At 38.2% G+C, this 17,656-nt stretch overlaps 1 long non-coding RNA gene across 3 annotated transcripts; it reads left to right on the top strand.

Moving 5' to 3' along the window:
- Positions 1-805: 805 nt before the first annotated feature.
- On the top strand, positions 806-4,248 carry LOC125192295. Of its 3 annotated transcripts, none has more exons than XR_007171357.1 (6): positions 806-1,019; positions 1,212-1,282; positions 1,401-1,559; positions 1,994-2,331; positions 2,412-3,836; positions 3,941-4,248. It is a non-coding gene; the product is annotated as an uncharacterized LOC125192295 (long non-coding RNA). The 3 variants fall into 3 exon arrangements; XR_007171358.1 differs by having other exon boundaries at positions 828-1,019; positions 3,722-3,836; XR_007171356.1 differs by having other exon boundaries at positions 807-1,019; positions 1,994-3,836.
- The last annotated feature ends 13,408 nt before the right edge of the window (positions 4,249-17,656 follow it).

Here is a 17,656-nt window from a genome sequence, read left to right as displayed (position 1 = left end):
CTTCTTCCGGAGCATTTCGTACTCACACTCGATCGTGCCATTTGGCTTTTGAGCGCTGTACTTTTCGGTGACCCGATACCATAACACTTGATACTTATGGGAGTTGCCGATGACAGGGTCCTCAGAGACATCGATAAAGAGCTTCACCAAGAACAACGTGTCCTCAGTGCTAGATTTATGAGGCTCGGTAGCATCAGTCGCCGTCTACTTGCCCTTTCCATGACTGGTCACAGTCTCTATCTCATTTATATCATCAATTGTTAGAGGATTTTGATGCATTTGGGACGTCATACTCTAGCATCATAATATCCTATCAAGAAATGTTAAAATACCTTTGTAACCTTTTCTGAATAAAAAATAAATAAACTAGCACCACCTAACAACCATAACTGAATTCACAAGCGTTGAAAATTGTCAACAAAATACTAACTGCTTGTATTATGTACGGTTCCTTGATGTAATAGTAGAATAAAAAATATGCAGAGACAAAATGTGCTGATTATCATTATTAGGTAGTAAGAGCACAAATTGAAGAAACGGTATGTTGGTAAAAATAAAAAATGATACTATGGTTTTTCTAATAGCAGATGGTATAGAAAAAACAAGAAGTTTGTATTTTCCCCCCTCATACTAAGAAAGCACTTTACTTTTTAGCCAGTTAATTTCTCACAATTAGAGTACTGTAAATGGTAGTAGCTTTTTTCATTTTATATAGGGTATCTCATAATATAGCCTAGAGTTTGATGGGCTTGACACTTGGAACATTAAAGACCAAACACTTACAAATGAGATTAAGCTTATCTTTTACTTCCCCTGTCACGACACATAACATTTTAGTAATATGTTTCCATCAACGCACTATGATTCTATACATAATGAACAAAGACTTGTTGACAATAGTGAATAGTTGAAGAGTTTCTGAAATATTTTGAAGGTGCAGAGAAGGTGGTTGGATGGGCTTTAAGTCCTGGAGCTGAAGCAGATTCCACAGATTCTAGGGTTGTTTTGTCTATAGAGAGGTAATAGCAAGTTGAACTAAATTGTTAATGATAGAAATCCATGGGTTCCATCCTAAAACCAATTGGTTATAGGAGGAGGGGCTCAGGAGACTTATATAGTAATTTCAGTTCACTTTGTACACCGATGTGGGATAATTGTAATATATTTTTTTAGTTTCAATTGCCAACTGTTAATGAAACCTTTTGTATCAGCATCCAGTACGGAATCGGAATTCTAAAATGCAATCCAGAATGATTCCAAAAGTTCAAAGAAATCCCTGAAGGTCCTACTATGCTTCTTGATATTAGATGATACATTCAGTAAAGCTATCTTTTTATTTATTCGTCTGAATGCTTGATTATATCTTTAGTTATTACAGTGTCATGTTTTGGGATTGCCAGGATGTTGCGACTGAGAATGAGTTTGAGAAGAGACTTGTAGCTGATGTAATCCCTGGTGTGACTTATGATGATATTGGAGCACTTGAAAATGTCAAAGATACACCGGAAGACTTGGTGATACAGCGACCTGAACTTTTTTGCAAGGGCCAACTTGCAAAGGTACCATCTCTATTGATTTTGGGTTACGAAAATTGGTGTGATTTTTTGTCCTCACAAAACCTTTTCATTACTTCCACTTGAGGATTCGTTGTGACTTTAAATTCATGGTGTTATACTGATTTTCACATCTGAATGACAATGTGGTCTATTTCTACTGTATTCTGGATATGTAACAACAGGCTTAGGTACAGGACAGTAAACATTTGCTCATTAACTTATCTTTGATCTTCTCAAATATTGTCTCTCTTCCCTGTCTGGAATATGTTTGAGTTACTGATAAATACGTTTGTCGATGGCTAGTAAAATTGCTCCTAGTGTCATATTTGTTGATGAAGTATGGCTCGTCAATTTTTGTTTAATCTTTCTCTCCACATTCAATACCAGTTCTCTAATTTTGTTTACTCGTGGCCTTTTTATTCTCTTCCTGTTGATAGCATGCTGGGAAAATGAAAAATGAATTTGTGGTAAACTGGGATGGGCTGCGGACAAAAGATAAAGAACGTGTTTTGGTACTTGCTGCCACAATTGATGAGGCTGTGATTAGGCACGCAGGCAAAGCAGGTTCAGCTATCTTTTGAACATGTGGTAATGGACACAAATATTATAAGTTATCGTTGATGTTTGGATATTGTACCACGTACTTCTCCATAGATTGATGGTGAACTTGCCAGATATATATGCTACCAACAGAGCAAAGATACTAAGAGTGATACTAGCAAAAAAAGACTTCCAGATGTGGATCTCGATTCAGTTTGCAGGAAGTGATCTTAAGGTTAGGGTTCGGTCTTTTTCTTGATGAATTCTTTGTAGAACTCGGCTGCCTATCGATAATATTTCTGTTTTTCCTTTTAGAATTTGTGTGTGACGGCAGCACATCGACCAATTAGAGAGATTTTGGAAAAGGATAAAAAGCTAAGATACACATTCATTGGCACATAAGGGTTTAACCAATGTTTTAAAAATCGGATCGGCCGACGAACCGGCGTCGTTACTGGTTCACTGGTTCAACCGGTTCACTGGTCGAACCATTGGTTGAACCGGAATATATAATAAACACATATATTATATATTATTAAGAAATTTAATATTTTTATGTATTAAAATAGATGATGTTTATTAATTTAAGAAAATTTATTTCATAAATTAATATTATAATTAAATACGAATTAGGTATTAAGTTTAGATAAAAATATCCATTGATGTCAATAGCTAGGGTATATAAATTAAGCATGTAATATAAAAAATTTATTTATAGTAAATAATGAATCTTATATGGTACTAATAATAATATAGATGGTAAGTAGAGCATCATTAAAATATAGAGGATGATAATTATTTATATTATAATTAACAATTATATTAAAGAATATAAAATTAAAATGAATTATTAGTTTTTTTAGATAAAAATTTAATGGTTAATGTATAAAAATATTTGATGTTCAAATTGTTCAATGAGCTCATGTGGTGGAGTGGTAGAGGTCTTCTTATGTAGAAGAGAGGTCATGAGTTCAACCCCTACCAACAACAAATTTTAAAAATTTTTAAACAAAACAATATTAAACCGGTTTCCGATTCACGGTCCAATCGGTCCGGCCGGCCGGTTCTACCGGTTCACAGCGGTTCAATGCATTGGTGGTTTAAAGGAGTGAACCGGACCGGACTACCTACCGGTTCGCGGTCCGACCGGTCGAACCGGCCGGTCCGGTCCGGTTTTTAAAACATTGGGTTTAATATACTAAGGGTTTTGTTCTTGATACTAGTGTATGTACTTTTTCTTTTTTAGCCTGTCCCACAAGAGTATACACTTTCCAATTTTTGTAAACTCTATTCTCTCTAATAAGGTGAGACTCATTCTCCCCTAACAATACTTTAATTACTTTTTCTTTCTACCTCTTTCTTACTTAAACAATTATGCATTAAAATCTGTGACCAACTAAAAGTGCATACTCCTATGAGACGGAGAGAGTATCAATTATTTGAGGGAATAAGTTAACAACTATCCTATTTATGTACACAACCAGTTTCCAAATGCAGATTGCCCATGCTAGCCATACCAAAATTTCTGTGTGTATATATGTTGTCGAAAAAGTTTAACCAAAGTAGATATGTTGGATTATTAACCATTCCCATTTCTGGAAATTCTACTGTCGAGTTATAATTAGTCTATAACAAGATCAAGAAGCTGCTCTTGCTGAAGGTAGACCTCCACCAGCATTGAGTGAGAGCACTGATATACGCTCACTTAATACAGAAGACTTCAAATTTGCACATGAGCGGGTGAGTAAAAAATTATCGAAGCTAATACTACTCGCAGTGTACCTAGTCTTGGTGATGGTTCCGTGAATTAATCTTTTAACATTCAACCATTTTGGCAAAAAAAGGTTTGTGCAAGTGTCGATAAACATGACCGAGCTTCTTCAGTGGAATGAGCTTTATGAATTATGGTGAAGGAAGCAATCCCTCAGCTACTTCATGTGATTACAACTGACATTTGTAGAAATGGCGCTTCTCTCTTCTTCAACTGTATCATCTCTCTCAACCGAACGATTTTTTATTCTGGATTTGGTGTGGAAGCCACATCAATTGTATACCTTGTACATTGTGATAGTTTTTTGTTGAGATGTGAAAGGTTAGAATAGCCTTGTTGTAAGTTAAAATTAGTGGCGGCTCGCTCCGCCTTTGTTTTGTCTCCCCCACCGACGAAGATGTTATCCCCTCATTAGAGCATCCACAATGGCGGCGAGCGGGCCGGCTAGCCGATTCTCGGCGCTGGCCGGTCTGCTCGCCGAACCATTGTGGGAGGCGAGCGCTAATTCGGCGAGAATATAGGCGAGCGCTGGCCGATTATTGGTCGCTCGCCGATTGGCTCACCGACATTGTAAGCTGGCGATCGGCCAGCGGCTTTTTTTTTTAAAATTTCTGAAACACTATATATACGCGATTTGAACGTCATTTTCATTTGCACCGCTTGTTGATGCACTATTTATTAGCACTAAAAATACCTGCAAGTATACATGGTAGATCTAGTATAGCTAAAGGCTAGTACCGGGATATCGAACACGTGAGAATAAGATTGCAACTGACTACCATATACTAAGCATCATATACTATCTAGAGACACGGAGGTTTTAGGTTGATTTATTAAACTAGACAGAAATAAATAAACAAATAAAAGGAAGCATAAAAACAATGATACAAAGCAGGCGAGTGAATGTAGAATTTTAGGATTCAAAACACAATTGACTTCCTTGAATTACGGTCTTTAGAGTTATTAAGTCCGTCACTTAACTAGATTAAACCCCCTCCCGAGGTGAGAAATCTGTAGATTAGGTGTAATAATTGAAGTCCCCTTCTAATTCTTAGACCTAACTCCTAAAAGATCGTTAAGACCAATGACCTCACGTGAAACTTCAACTCTCCCGAGTTCTATTGCATTAAAGTGTGAGTTATCCCTTTTCCAAGTCAACTATTTCGTCTCCCGAATACTCTAATCAACTCTAACATGTGTTCAAGAGGTAGCTAATCAATTGAATATAGAAGGCACAAGGATAAATCAAATAACTGCAAGAGCCCCCAAACTTAATTATTTGTTTGTCCTCAAACAAAACAAGAGAAAAACTAATAAAGAAACACGGATGCTAAGAACTAGACTTCATAGTTGCCTCAAAAATTGTAACAAGAAATAAAGAGTTCGACAAGAATACATATCAAATCATGCAAAGCTTATTAGTGCATTTTCATTACTAGCTCGTTGATCACCTTGAAGTACATGCGCTCACAAGTGTTTAGAAGTGTGTTTATCACTCGCTCTCAAAGTGTATAAAGTAAATAATATATGTTCTCAGATAATGCAACATGCAAAGTTTACCATAGGTTTGCCGAAATCTAATCCCTCCTCTACTTGATGTGATTAAAATAAAAAATCCGAAAGGTCTTTATATTAGGTTATAATGTAGGCTCTTTGGTAAGGTGAGGAAATATGGCTAAAAAGTGACTAAACCCAACATAGCAAAAGTGATCAGTTTCTACTACATCAAACTCAACACCCACCTACAATTCGAATCTCAGTAAATTCTAGACATTGTCTAAAATTTCTTCTCACTACCCAAATTCCTTTGATTTTTTTTTTCTTTTCTTTTCATTTTTTTTACATCCTTTCTTTTTCTTCTTCTTTTTTTTTTATGCACAACCAAATATCTCATTCAAACCATATATATCTATGCACTTTTTACAAGTAAGCACACTACTTTTCTTTCTACCTTATCTCTCCAACTCCTTTTTCAAAATATATAAACTAAAATTCCCCAAGAGTATATGGATATTCCCCTTTATTTAGCTTCCAAAGAAAAAGGCTTTAAAGGCTCAAAGTGGCTAGCTAGGGAAAAAATGTTTTGAGTACGGTCAATAATTAGGATATAGAAAGTAGCTAAGAAGGATGGTCTGACGTCCTCTTTTATCATTTAAACACTATGTAGACTTAGGCAGACCAGGAGCAAGTTCTAGAAACAAATACATGAATGCAGATAAATCACACAAGAAAGAAATTTACAGCTCAAGTCTCACAAGTTATAAGCATGATTAAAGGCAAACAAGCAATTCATTAATTGTGCATATTTTCACTAAACCTTCAAATCAATGCATCAAGTCAACTCAACCACCACATAAAAGAAACTTTTTATCACAGGCAACTCGGTCTGATGTCCCTAAACATGAGTATTTCTAAGTTTTTTGTGTTATGCTTATGACAAGATTCACCTCGGGTTTACTATAAAAAATAAAATAAAAAAAAACTAACAAAAACAAACTAATCTAAAACTAACAAAAACAAGCAAAAACAACTAAACTCACGGTCCTCCACTTCATTCCCCCAAACTTATTCAAAACTACGTTAAGAATAAGTTTGAAAAGTCGGTAGGGACGTGAGTAAACAAAAAAGAAAAAAAGCAAGGAAAAAAAATGATACCAATGTTGGGTTGCCTCCCAACAAGCGCTTGGTTAACATCTTTAGCTTGACGTTCTTTGAAGCTCATAAGTTAGTCCCCATTCTCGGGACTTTCTTTGGGATGCCTTTTGTACCTACAATTTCACAATGTGAGTATAGAATGCAGAAAATTATAGTAGAGTACAATGCATAGTGGCAATCCCCCAAACTTTAATCACATTAAGGTATAAAATATGCAAACCAAATTATCTACCTTAACATGATCATTTTCATCCCCCATATCTCTATCCCCAATCAATTGCAAGAATTTTCAAAAATAGACCAAGATCAAGCAAAACACTTAAACTCTAAATATACACAATTCATGCAAGATAAAATAGCCTCACAATGCTATGAACATGAATTATGTGTATCAACAATCAAGCCAAAATGATATTCAATTTTTAGCAACAAAAATCAAACATACTCAAGCACACCCAAAAATAATCAATTCCAAAAGTCCAATACTCACAAATTCACCATGAATTAACAAAAGAAAAGCATCACCACCGTCAAATTCCGATTCATTCTACTGACATAAATCAACAACAAGATAATCCCATGGAAGAATTCAAGAACAATGCTTAGAAATTATAATTGGAACGTACCTTGTGTTGGAGAACGATTTAGCTCAAAAACAATCAATAGAAATCCTAGAACTTTGGATGGAGTTGGTGAACTTGAAGTGAGGGTGTACGCACATTCAGAGAAAATATGAGGTTTGAATTTTTTTTTTTTTTAAAACTAAGAAAAAGGAAAAGAATATATATATATATACATATAAACATTTACGTACAATACTAACATAGACAAACTAAAAACTAAAAGAAAAAAGAAGAATACAAAATACGTACAGAGAGAAGGAAAAAATAAATAAAAAAAATAAAAAATAAAAAAATAAAAACTACCACAGATCCACAATCTAATAAGAAAACACATGTATATTTGTACCTCATTCGAACTCGACGGAGCTTATTGGAGAGTAGAATAATCCATTATTGTGCTCCGTATTCTTCTCAGTGCTTTCCTTAGATTGCAGCCCTCGCAAAACAAAGAAAAAAAATCAAAATAAAACTATACAAAATATTACACTCTAAATTAGTATTATCAACCGTTCTACAATATCAGCTTAAAGCAATAATATTCCCCGGCAACGGCGCCAAAAACTTGATGCACTATTTATTAGCACTAAAAATACCTGCAAGTATACATGGTAGATCTAGTATAGCTAAAGGTCAGTACCGGGATATCGAACACAGAGAATAAGATTGCAACTGACTACCATATACTAAGCATCATATACTATCTAGAGACACGGAGATTTTGGGTTTGGTTTATTAAACTAGACAGAAAATAAATAAACAAATAAAAGAAAGCATAAAAACATATGATACAAAACAGGCGTAAGAAAGTAGAATTTTAGGATTCAAAACACAATTGACTTCCTTGAATTACGGTCTCTAGAGTTATTAAGTCGGTCACTTAACTAGATTAAACCCCCTCCCGAGGTGAGAAATCCGTAGATTAGGTGTAATAATTGAAGTCCCCTTCTAATTCTTAGACCTAACTCCTAAAAGATTGTAAAGACCAATGACCTCACGTGAAACCTCAACTCTCCCGAGTTCTATTGAATTAAAGTGTGAATTATCCCTTTTCCAAGTCAACTATTTCGTCTCCCGAGTACTCTAATCAACTCTAACATGTATTCAAGAGGTAGCTAATCAATTGAATATAGAAGGCACAAGGATAAATCAAATAACTGCAAGAGCTAACAAGGAAAATCAATTTAATATCTTCACCAAAAAATCCACAAAAGTTGTTCTACTCATAGACAAGTAAAAACTACAAATAAAGTACGAGACATGAAAGAAATAGATAAAACCCAAGGTTGAATCTTCAATCTTTAGTCTTCTCTTGCCTGGATCTGCAGAGCTCCGCTCCAATGGAAGATGGATGATTATGTGTGGTATATGAGATGGAAGAATGGGTAGAGATGGAGAGGGATTGGAGGCTCTGAGATGGAGATTAAAATTAGGTTTAGAGGTATTTATAGGCTGGAAAAAGGTTAATTTTCGTGGCCTTCAAGATATGGGAGAGATTTGGCTTCACAATATAATAATTTATTTTCTTCCGTGAATTTCCGCCTAAATTTCCGCCAGCTTTGACTGCACTGCGCAACGTTCGTAGAATAGTCATAACTTTCTCCACAGAACTCCGATTGAGACGTGCGAGATATCCACGCGAAGATCTTTCGAAGAGGAAGAGAATGATATGAATAAATCACTTATTGGACTCCAAATCTGATGGCAGAATGGGCTCGAATAGAAGCTGCTGCACCTTGGCCTTTTTGCACCTTTTTTCTATCTTTTTCTATCATTTATCAACAAACACATCAAAAATATCAAATGTATAACATATGCAATTTAAGAACATAATTTGCATGATTGAAATTTAAAACGAGTCAAATCTAGCCCTTAAAAACATGCAAAATCCGTGTTTGTCACTTGTTTTAACGAGTTTTCTCTCTGTCTGAATTTCTGTACAAGACCAATATCGCGATATGGAGAACAACAACGACTCTCCTCCAGCCAAGCTCTGCCGCCACGCGCGTCTACAAACGCAGGTGGACATGTGAAAAATCATAGGTGAATGGAAGGTGGCAACTGACCCTGTGAAGAAGGGGCTTCTTTTTTATTTCCTCCAGAGTATGCGGGCCACAATAGCGGCTAGCGCACGTAGCGGCGACGGCGGCGACGAGGAGTGATGCGGGGCTCGTGTGTGGAAGCTGGAGGGGTTTTTTTTTAATTATATAATTTTTTTAATGTACTTTTTTATAATTTAAATAAAATTATTGCACTTTCCCATATCTGTGTCATAAATTTAATTTCGTATTTTGCGTCATTTTAATTTATTTATATTTTATAATTTTGTTGGCCTATGGCTAGTCTATTGCTTGTCCTGATGATGTGGCATGAGGAATTTTAGTGCTGATGATGTGGCAGGAAGAGTTTGTGGCTAGCCTATGGCTAGCCTATTTCTATTGTGGATGCTCTTAACCCCGGCCCGAATTCAGGCCCCAAGTCCCCTCCCCTCCCCCCTCCCCCACGTCATCATTCCTCTAATTTTCAGGCCCAGCTCACAACTCCTATAACCCTCCAGTCCCCATCCATGCCTCATCCAGGCCACAACTATTAAATTTCATTATTCACAGTTAACCACCTATTTTACGCGTGACATAAAAAAACGCTGAACAATTAAAACACGAAAAATTAATTTTTCTGTTGAAAATAAAAAAAATTAAAAATTACAAATCCTAGAAATTAAAAAATACAAGTCCTAGAAAAATTCATTTGTGCGCGAAATTAGGCGATCGTCACATGGTGCAACTGGAGCTTGAACTCCGACATTGTCGAGGTATCCCTTGATGTCAATTCTGTTAGTCGGCCATCCGCAAGGTACCACTCATATCCGATATAGAGTTAGATATCCTATCCATAGAAGGATTGGATGATTGTGGCGGCATTGTAACATCCCTAACCTAATAAATACATAATTTTTGCATAAAAATATAATTATATACTTCAATATAATATGAAGTATACATATGCATGGCAATAAAATTATATATAACTTAAGAATTTATTGTAATATATCATAATGAATGAGTAATATTACGTAGGGGAGTGATCAATTGCTAACTAATTAGCAATCTAAAATTAAGACTAAATTTTAGCCGTTAGATTAGAAGATCTAGTGTATGGGTATTAATGTCAATTCTCTCTCATTAAAATCATCTTGAAACTTTAAATTTACGTAACTCTCTCGATTTAAATTATTTTTTCGCAAAAAATATAACAAATTAAAGATAATTTTATAAGGATTCCAACGAGATCTCAATTGCATATGTTTCGACGACGTTCGGATGATGAAATTTGATGTTTTTTATTTGATTTTCGTAAATGTTGATAACCAAATTTTTATCAACAAATACATCAAAAAATCTCAATAAAACCATGTAAAAATCTCAATAAATATGTGTTGATATTTTCTTGTACTAGTGTTGATATTCTTATGTCATATTGTTGATATTTGTAATACACTATGTTGATATAAAAAAACATTCACGAGAAATTATCATATGATAACATAATGTCGATATTACCCTTTTGTTGATATTTTGTCTACTATTTATTGAGATTCGTAAGATTTAATCTCATCTACTCATTTTAAAATTTAAGGGTGGAGATTTGGTCTTGATTTTGGATTAGAATGCTATAAGTGATTTTCATGCATGTGAAAAGGAGTACACGTGCAATTACGAGATGTGATACATGTGATTGATGCTTAGGTGCTTTAATAGTGACTAGTCGGTTTAGCCGACTTTAGTTTCTATCGTGTACATATATATAAATTGTTATAGATGTATTTATTGTGGGGGGAGATGAGGTATAAGAAAAAAAAGGAAGAAAATAAGATAGGAAGTTTTGGGGAAAGGAAAAGAAAATTAACGGGTAATGCTCAGAAACAAAAGATGAGCTTATTTTTATGGAATTAATTCGCGCACACACTCACACTTTTAGAATCGAAGATTGTGGATGGGAAGCATGAACAAGTGCTCAGCTAGAAAATTACCTTGTCGTAATCAAGTGTGTATAAATCACACTTTTAATTTTACATATTTTATGTGATTGATTCCCATATGTTAAATTGGAATGAATATTTGAATTATATGATGCGAGATTAAATGGCTATATGTTATTTGATATTGATGGTGGAATATGATATGGACATGTGAGTGGTGTTTTTAATATGTTTTTATATGGCATTAGAATATCTTGAATCGTTGGATTAAAGAGGATATGTGACAGTCTTGCCCGGGGTTCTACGAGTCATATTCAATGATAAAGGACCTACGGGTCAAAGAAAATGTGCAAAGAAGGTCAAAATGCAAAGAAGGGCCTTCGTGGGAAGGTCAATACAAAAAGGGGCCTTCGTGGAAAGGTCAAATAAATTTAAGGGACCTACGGGTCGTATAGAATGGAAATCTCGGGCAGATACCAGACTTGATTAGTCACATAATATTAAAAAGGATCATAAAGGCACATGCATATGAATATGAAATTGTTTATGATATTTATTGTTTCTAATTATAGACATTATCTTTAAAGAATATGCTTGATATTTCTGTGACGTGAAATTAAAGGTGAAATTTATATACACTGAGTTGTGACTCATATAAACCACTAATATTTTTCAGGAATAAGATATCAATGATACTTGGGTTGATGTGAGTTACAATTATTATAAGGGTCAGCGGCTGACACGTTTTGGCAACCTTCTCCTTCTCATCATTTTTTGCATGTAGATAAATGTATAACATATAGAGTGGTGAGAATGTCCGACTACGATTTAGAATGTTTTGAAATATGTACTTTTTAAATGTTGGTTTTTGAAATTATATAATATGTGTGTTTTATTTACATGACGAGTGGTTTATTTATTTTTAAAATTTTAAATTTATTTACTATAAGTAGCTATGTCAGATAGGGTTGGGTGTCACAGGCATAGTGGGGTAACTCGTAGCGGTCTTCCCCTTCTCTTTCCTCTTTGTCGATTTAGTTCCCATCGGTCAGTGATAAGTCGTATTCTAAGCCTTGGTTACTGGTCAGTATGTCGTGAATTGCATGTATTATCTGCAAAACAGTTGCTCAAGTGTGCAGGATTAAAGAATCCCAGTCAGTAGGAGACGATTCAGGTGACGCAAGTGAAAAGGGCGCTAGAAGGGTGCAATACTGACCAGGATGCATGCCAGAGAAAAGGCTCGAGATGGAGAAGAAGGATAGCTGGGATGATCATTAACAAGGGCATAAAAGTCAAAACTTGAAGGAAGTCTACCCTAAAAGCAAGGGCAAGCCTCCCTATAAAAGAAGCCACTTGGAGAGAGAGAAGGAGTTCGGCGTTTGGTTCTCGGTTCTCAAATACACTTAGTAGAATTCTCTCTAGAAGATCAGTCCTTCAGCATTGTCCAACCTCTAATTCCTCGCCACAGCTATGGTCACTTGACGTCCAAGAGTCTGCCGGAGAAGTCATCGATCCACCGTTCCAGCCAGATTGCTCGTAGTAGTATAGCAGTATCATCACCCGGAGTGGCCAAACAATCGTTATTTTGCTTTCTAGTTTAATCTTTACTTGTTTTCGTCGTTGGTTTTGTTGCAAACACTCATCGCTGTTGCCTTTTGAAGTACTTTGCGAAGTTCCAACTTTTTAATTATGAAGTTTCTATTTCGTATGTCGCTTTGGTTCAAGTTTGCTTCATTCTGCTTAGGAAAGTTAGATCTAGTTGTTGCTTTTAATTTCTAAGTGTTTTCTTATCTGTAGTTGTCGATCTGAAGTTGTAGTTATGTTCTAGTCTAATCTTCGTGCTTGAGTCTTCGTGTTGCATTATAATCAACGCCTTGCATGTTAGTCAGTAGAAGTAAAATTGCAGTTTCACGTTTATTTTGAGTTTGAGCATTTTAATCAATGGATCGTAAGTTTGAGGTTATGAATCTGAGTTTAGTTATGGTGTTTGAGTTCATCTGATTTTTGTTAATGATTGGTGAAGAAGAAAACGTCAAAATCAACTTTAGTTTGAACCACTTTACTTTTAAGTTACTTTTGCTTTTGTTCCCTACTTTTCAGTTGTACTGTCCAGACCTGTCAGAGAGCCACCCAGCCACCAGATATACCTTGTTGTCTAGATTTCCTCTTTTAGTAACTGTCTACTTTTCATATGCCTCTGAGACACCTTGTCCCCTATTTTCACGAACACCATCACATGCCTGTTTTTTTCACGCCTACTAGTCAGTAGAGTACCACCTTTATTTCTTGCCTAGGTAAAATCTCAACCCAAGCGTGGTAGTTAACCAAAAACACCCAGGAAAGTCACCGCAGTTATCTAAACGTGTCCATCCTTGTGGGATTCGACCCTTACCTCCACTATACTAATCAGTAGAAGTGGGTTGAGGAAACTTGTTTGAAGCCAGGATCCCGGTTTTCGTACCAACGACTCAGCTGGGTCGGGAATCTCTTCCTGATCAGTTAGATACACTCCAAATTACATACGAAAACCGAATATAAAGAATAGACCAGGAGGCACTTTCAAAAATGGCGCCGTTGCCGGGGATGGATGGCGTTCATACCTGTTATTGTGTGTGATCTTTTTGGTGTACATACTGTTTATAATTTTCCTTTTCTTTTTGTTTTCAGTTTATGAGAAGTGGCTCGGCTCCTGGCCAGTGGAGACCAAGGATACTTCCCCGAGGAACAATACTCGTTACCACTCGTTCTGGCCTGTCGACAGCACTGTCCGACCTAGGCACGAGCAGCGACGAGGAGAAAGACGATCTAGAGTACCAACTCCAAGAGCTCCCACCCCAACCAGTAAGAACACTAGTGAGGATGGCTGACCAAGGTGAGGACGATCCCGAGCTCGCAACACTTACCGCACACGCCGACGGAGATCCCCCACAAGCCATAGTGGTCACCCAGGCCAGACCGCCTGTGATGTGAAACCCCACGTGATTGCAATCCTACCGACGTACTGTGGGAAGAGTTACGAAGAACCATACGAATTCTTAAATGAGTTCTGCAAAATCTGTAAGGCGCAGAGGCGGCCAGCGGGAGCAAGCGAGGACGATTATAGACTGAAGGCCCTACCTTTCGTCCTAAAGGGAGAGGCCAACACTTGGTTCATGCGCCTGCCAGCCTCGACTCTATCAATACATGGGCCGATTTCAAGTCAGTTTTCCTAGCCGAGTTTTTCCCGTCTTCAAAGACAAGTGCATTGAAGAGGAAAATATCGTGCATAAGGCAAGAATATGATGAAACCCTGAGCGAGTACTGGGAAGTACATGAGTCTTCTGGAGTCATACCCCAACCATCGCATGAAAGAGATAGAGGTGCACCACACTTTCTATGAGGGGATGAACAAGGAAACCAAGGATCTGGCGAATTCATCATCCGGAGACGATTTCACCCAGTTGAGAGTCAGTGAAGCCAAAAAGGTGTTACGCAAGCTGTTGAATGCGAAGAAGACGTACGACAACGCGAGGGATGGGTACAGCAGAGAAAGGGTAGCAAGTGCTTCGGCTACTGACCAGGGAGGAGCGGATGGATTTGAAGATGGAGGAAATAAAGAAGGAATTTCTGATCGCAATCAATCAGAACACTCCACCACCTTCTCCGACTAGAGGCAAAGAGGCCCCAGAACTACCATATGATCACTGGGACAACTCATTGGATTCCGGGAAGGTAGAGGGATGCACCGTGGAGGGACCACCAAAATTTTCGATGGGGAGATGGAAATCAGAATCGAACCAAAATCAGGCTCCAAATCAACCCAACCCCCACCCGAACCAAAATCCCAACCGTGGCCCAACAAACCCTGACTACCAGTCTAACCGGGTAGGAAGAAATCAGCATCCTCGTAACCAAAACCCTCAAAACCAGTAACCCGAACCCCGCCTATGTGCCACCCCATCAGCGAAACAACCAGAACCAAAACCAGAACCAATTTAACCAGGGTCTCAACACAACACCCACAACCAAAACCAAAATCAGTACCAGCCACAACCACGACCAGTACAACCCTCCCGCCCAGTATAACCAGTACCCACACAACCAAAACCAACAGAACTTCTCGGGCTACCGGTCAAACATACCACCCCAAAGTATAACCAAGCACCAGGGCTCGAACCAATTCCATCACCCAAACAGGTCGAGGAGGTCCATGGAGGACATGATGGGAGAGATGCTTGCCTCGCAGCAAAGCATTAAAAACAACTTGCAGTCCAGTAATGAAACAATGCAAGGAATGCAAAGTGCCCAGAAGGAGCATAGGGCAAATATGGATATGATGAACAGGCAGTTGGCCCAGCTCGCTAACTCGGTGGGCGAAATGAAAGGGAACTCGGGGAAACTCCCATCTACAGTCCATGTACCTGAAAAGGCAAATGTGAGTAAGATTACACTGCGGTCCGAAACAGCCTATAATGGACCTCAACTCAAGAACCCTATTGGGGAATCTAGTAAGGAAAGGATGCTGAGTGACACCATCTTAGCGGAAGAACTCAAGAGGCCTCTGCCTCAGATGGAGGATCCGTTCTCTCTAAACGAGAAGCCTACTGCGGAAGGAAAGGAGGGAGAAACACAACCTGGAAATGAGCAACCGGAAGGAGCAATGCCCACATCGGAACCTCAAACCCGGGAGGCACCAAGGGAAAGTCCACAAGGACTAACTGGAGAGGCTAAAGGAGAAAAACCGTTTCCATATCGGTTTGTGACGAAGAGGAAGAAGGAAAACCCTGTGGATATCATGTCGATCTTTGGAAAGCTGGATGTCACCATACCATTCCTCCAAGCCGTGAGACTGCCCCCTCTGGGGAAGTTTATAAAGGAGTTTATAGCCGGAAAGGCCCAGGAGGATGGAAAAATCATGGTGGAAGGAATAGCGTCAGCCATTGTACAGGAGAAACTACCACCCAAGAGAGCCGACCCAGGTATGTTTACTTTACCAATAACAATTGGAGATGTGAAAATCGAGCATGCAATGTGTGATTTAGGAGCATCTATCAATGTTATGCCGTTATCCATTTATAATCGGTTAAAAGGGTAAAATTGTCAAATACTAGGGTGTTGATCCAACTGGCTGATAGGTCATGTATAAATCCTGAGGGTGTGTTAGAAAATATGTTGGTCAGGATACAAAACTTTACTTATCCCGCTGATTTTTATGTCATAAAAATGAGTGAACCAGAAGCTAGGGAGTCTAGCGGGATATTGTTAGGAAGACCATTTTTAAGAACGGCTAAGACAATTGTGGATATGGCTGAGGGGACAATCTGCATTGACTTTAATGGTGAAAAATTTGTCTTTGACATCAATGAAGCCATGAAAAAATCAATAGATTCTGAAAATCTATGTTATGTTGATGTAATTGACCCCTTAGTCCAAGAATTTCTTGAGACCGAATTATTGCGGGAAAAACTCCAAGCCTTGGATGTGTATGCCCAGGCTGATGTGGAAGCAGCTGCATGGTGTGATCTGATCAGTAGCCGAGGGTTGACTGACGAGGAGATCGAAGAAGCAATTACGGAATTTTGTCAGAAGTCGGAACTGGCATGATCCGTAGGGGCCGTGCTACCGGCCAGTATGGAGGAAAAATCAGATGCTTGAACAAGAGCAAGAGGAGGATTCAAAGAAGAACCCTCTACCCACGGACACACTACCCCCGCAAGTGGAGTTGAAAAAGTTGCCAGCGAACCTTAAGTATGCCTACCTTGGGGAGGAAGACTCGTTCCCTGTAATCATCAATAGCGGGCTGACTGAAGAGCAAGAGGCAAGACTACTAACTGTGCTGAGAAAAAACAAGAAGGCTATTGGATGGACCACATTAGGTATAAGCCCGGACATCTGCATGCACCACATTAGGCTGGAGGATGGAGCCAAGGCACATAGAGATTCTCAAAGAAAGGTGAACCCAAACATGCGGGAAGAGATACTGAAGGAAATCTTGAAGTTACTCTCACTGGGCATTATATACTCGGTACCAGATAGTGAATGGGTTAGCCCAATCCATATGGTCCCCAAGAAGTCAGGGGATCCAGGTAATTAAGAATGAGAGGAATGAGCTAGTGCCCACCCGGACTAGTTACTGGTTGGCGAATGTGCATAGATTACCGAAAGCTGAACGCTGCAACCAGGAAGGACCACTTCCCCCTTGCCATTCATCGATCAAATGCTGGAGCGACTGGCTGGGAGGAAGTACTTCTGCTTTTTGGATGGCTACAGTGGATACTTTCAAATTTATGTGAACCCGGAGGACTAGGATAAGACCACGTTCACGTGCCCATTTGGAACCTATGCGTATAGGCGTATGCCATTTGGCCTATGCAACGCCCCCGGTACTTTCCAACGGTGCATGATGAGCATATTCTCGGACTTGATTGAAGATTGTATAGAGATCTTTATGGATGATTTCACTGTCTATGGAGACTCTTTCGACTCGTGCTTGCAACATTTGGATGTGGTACTAGAAAGGTGCCAAACAAAGAGTCTGGTTTTAAATTTTGAGAAA

This window comes from Salvia hispanica, chromosome 6 (assembly GCF_023119035.1).
Source record: "Salvia hispanica cultivar TCC Black 2014 chromosome 6, UniMelb_Shisp_WGS_1.0, whole genome shotgun sequence".
NCBI lineage: Eukaryota > Viridiplantae > Streptophyta > Magnoliopsida > Lamiales > Lamiaceae > Salvia > Salvia hispanica.
Note: the sequence above shows the minus strand (reverse complement) of the source record. Positions and strands in the feature narration are given on the sequence as shown.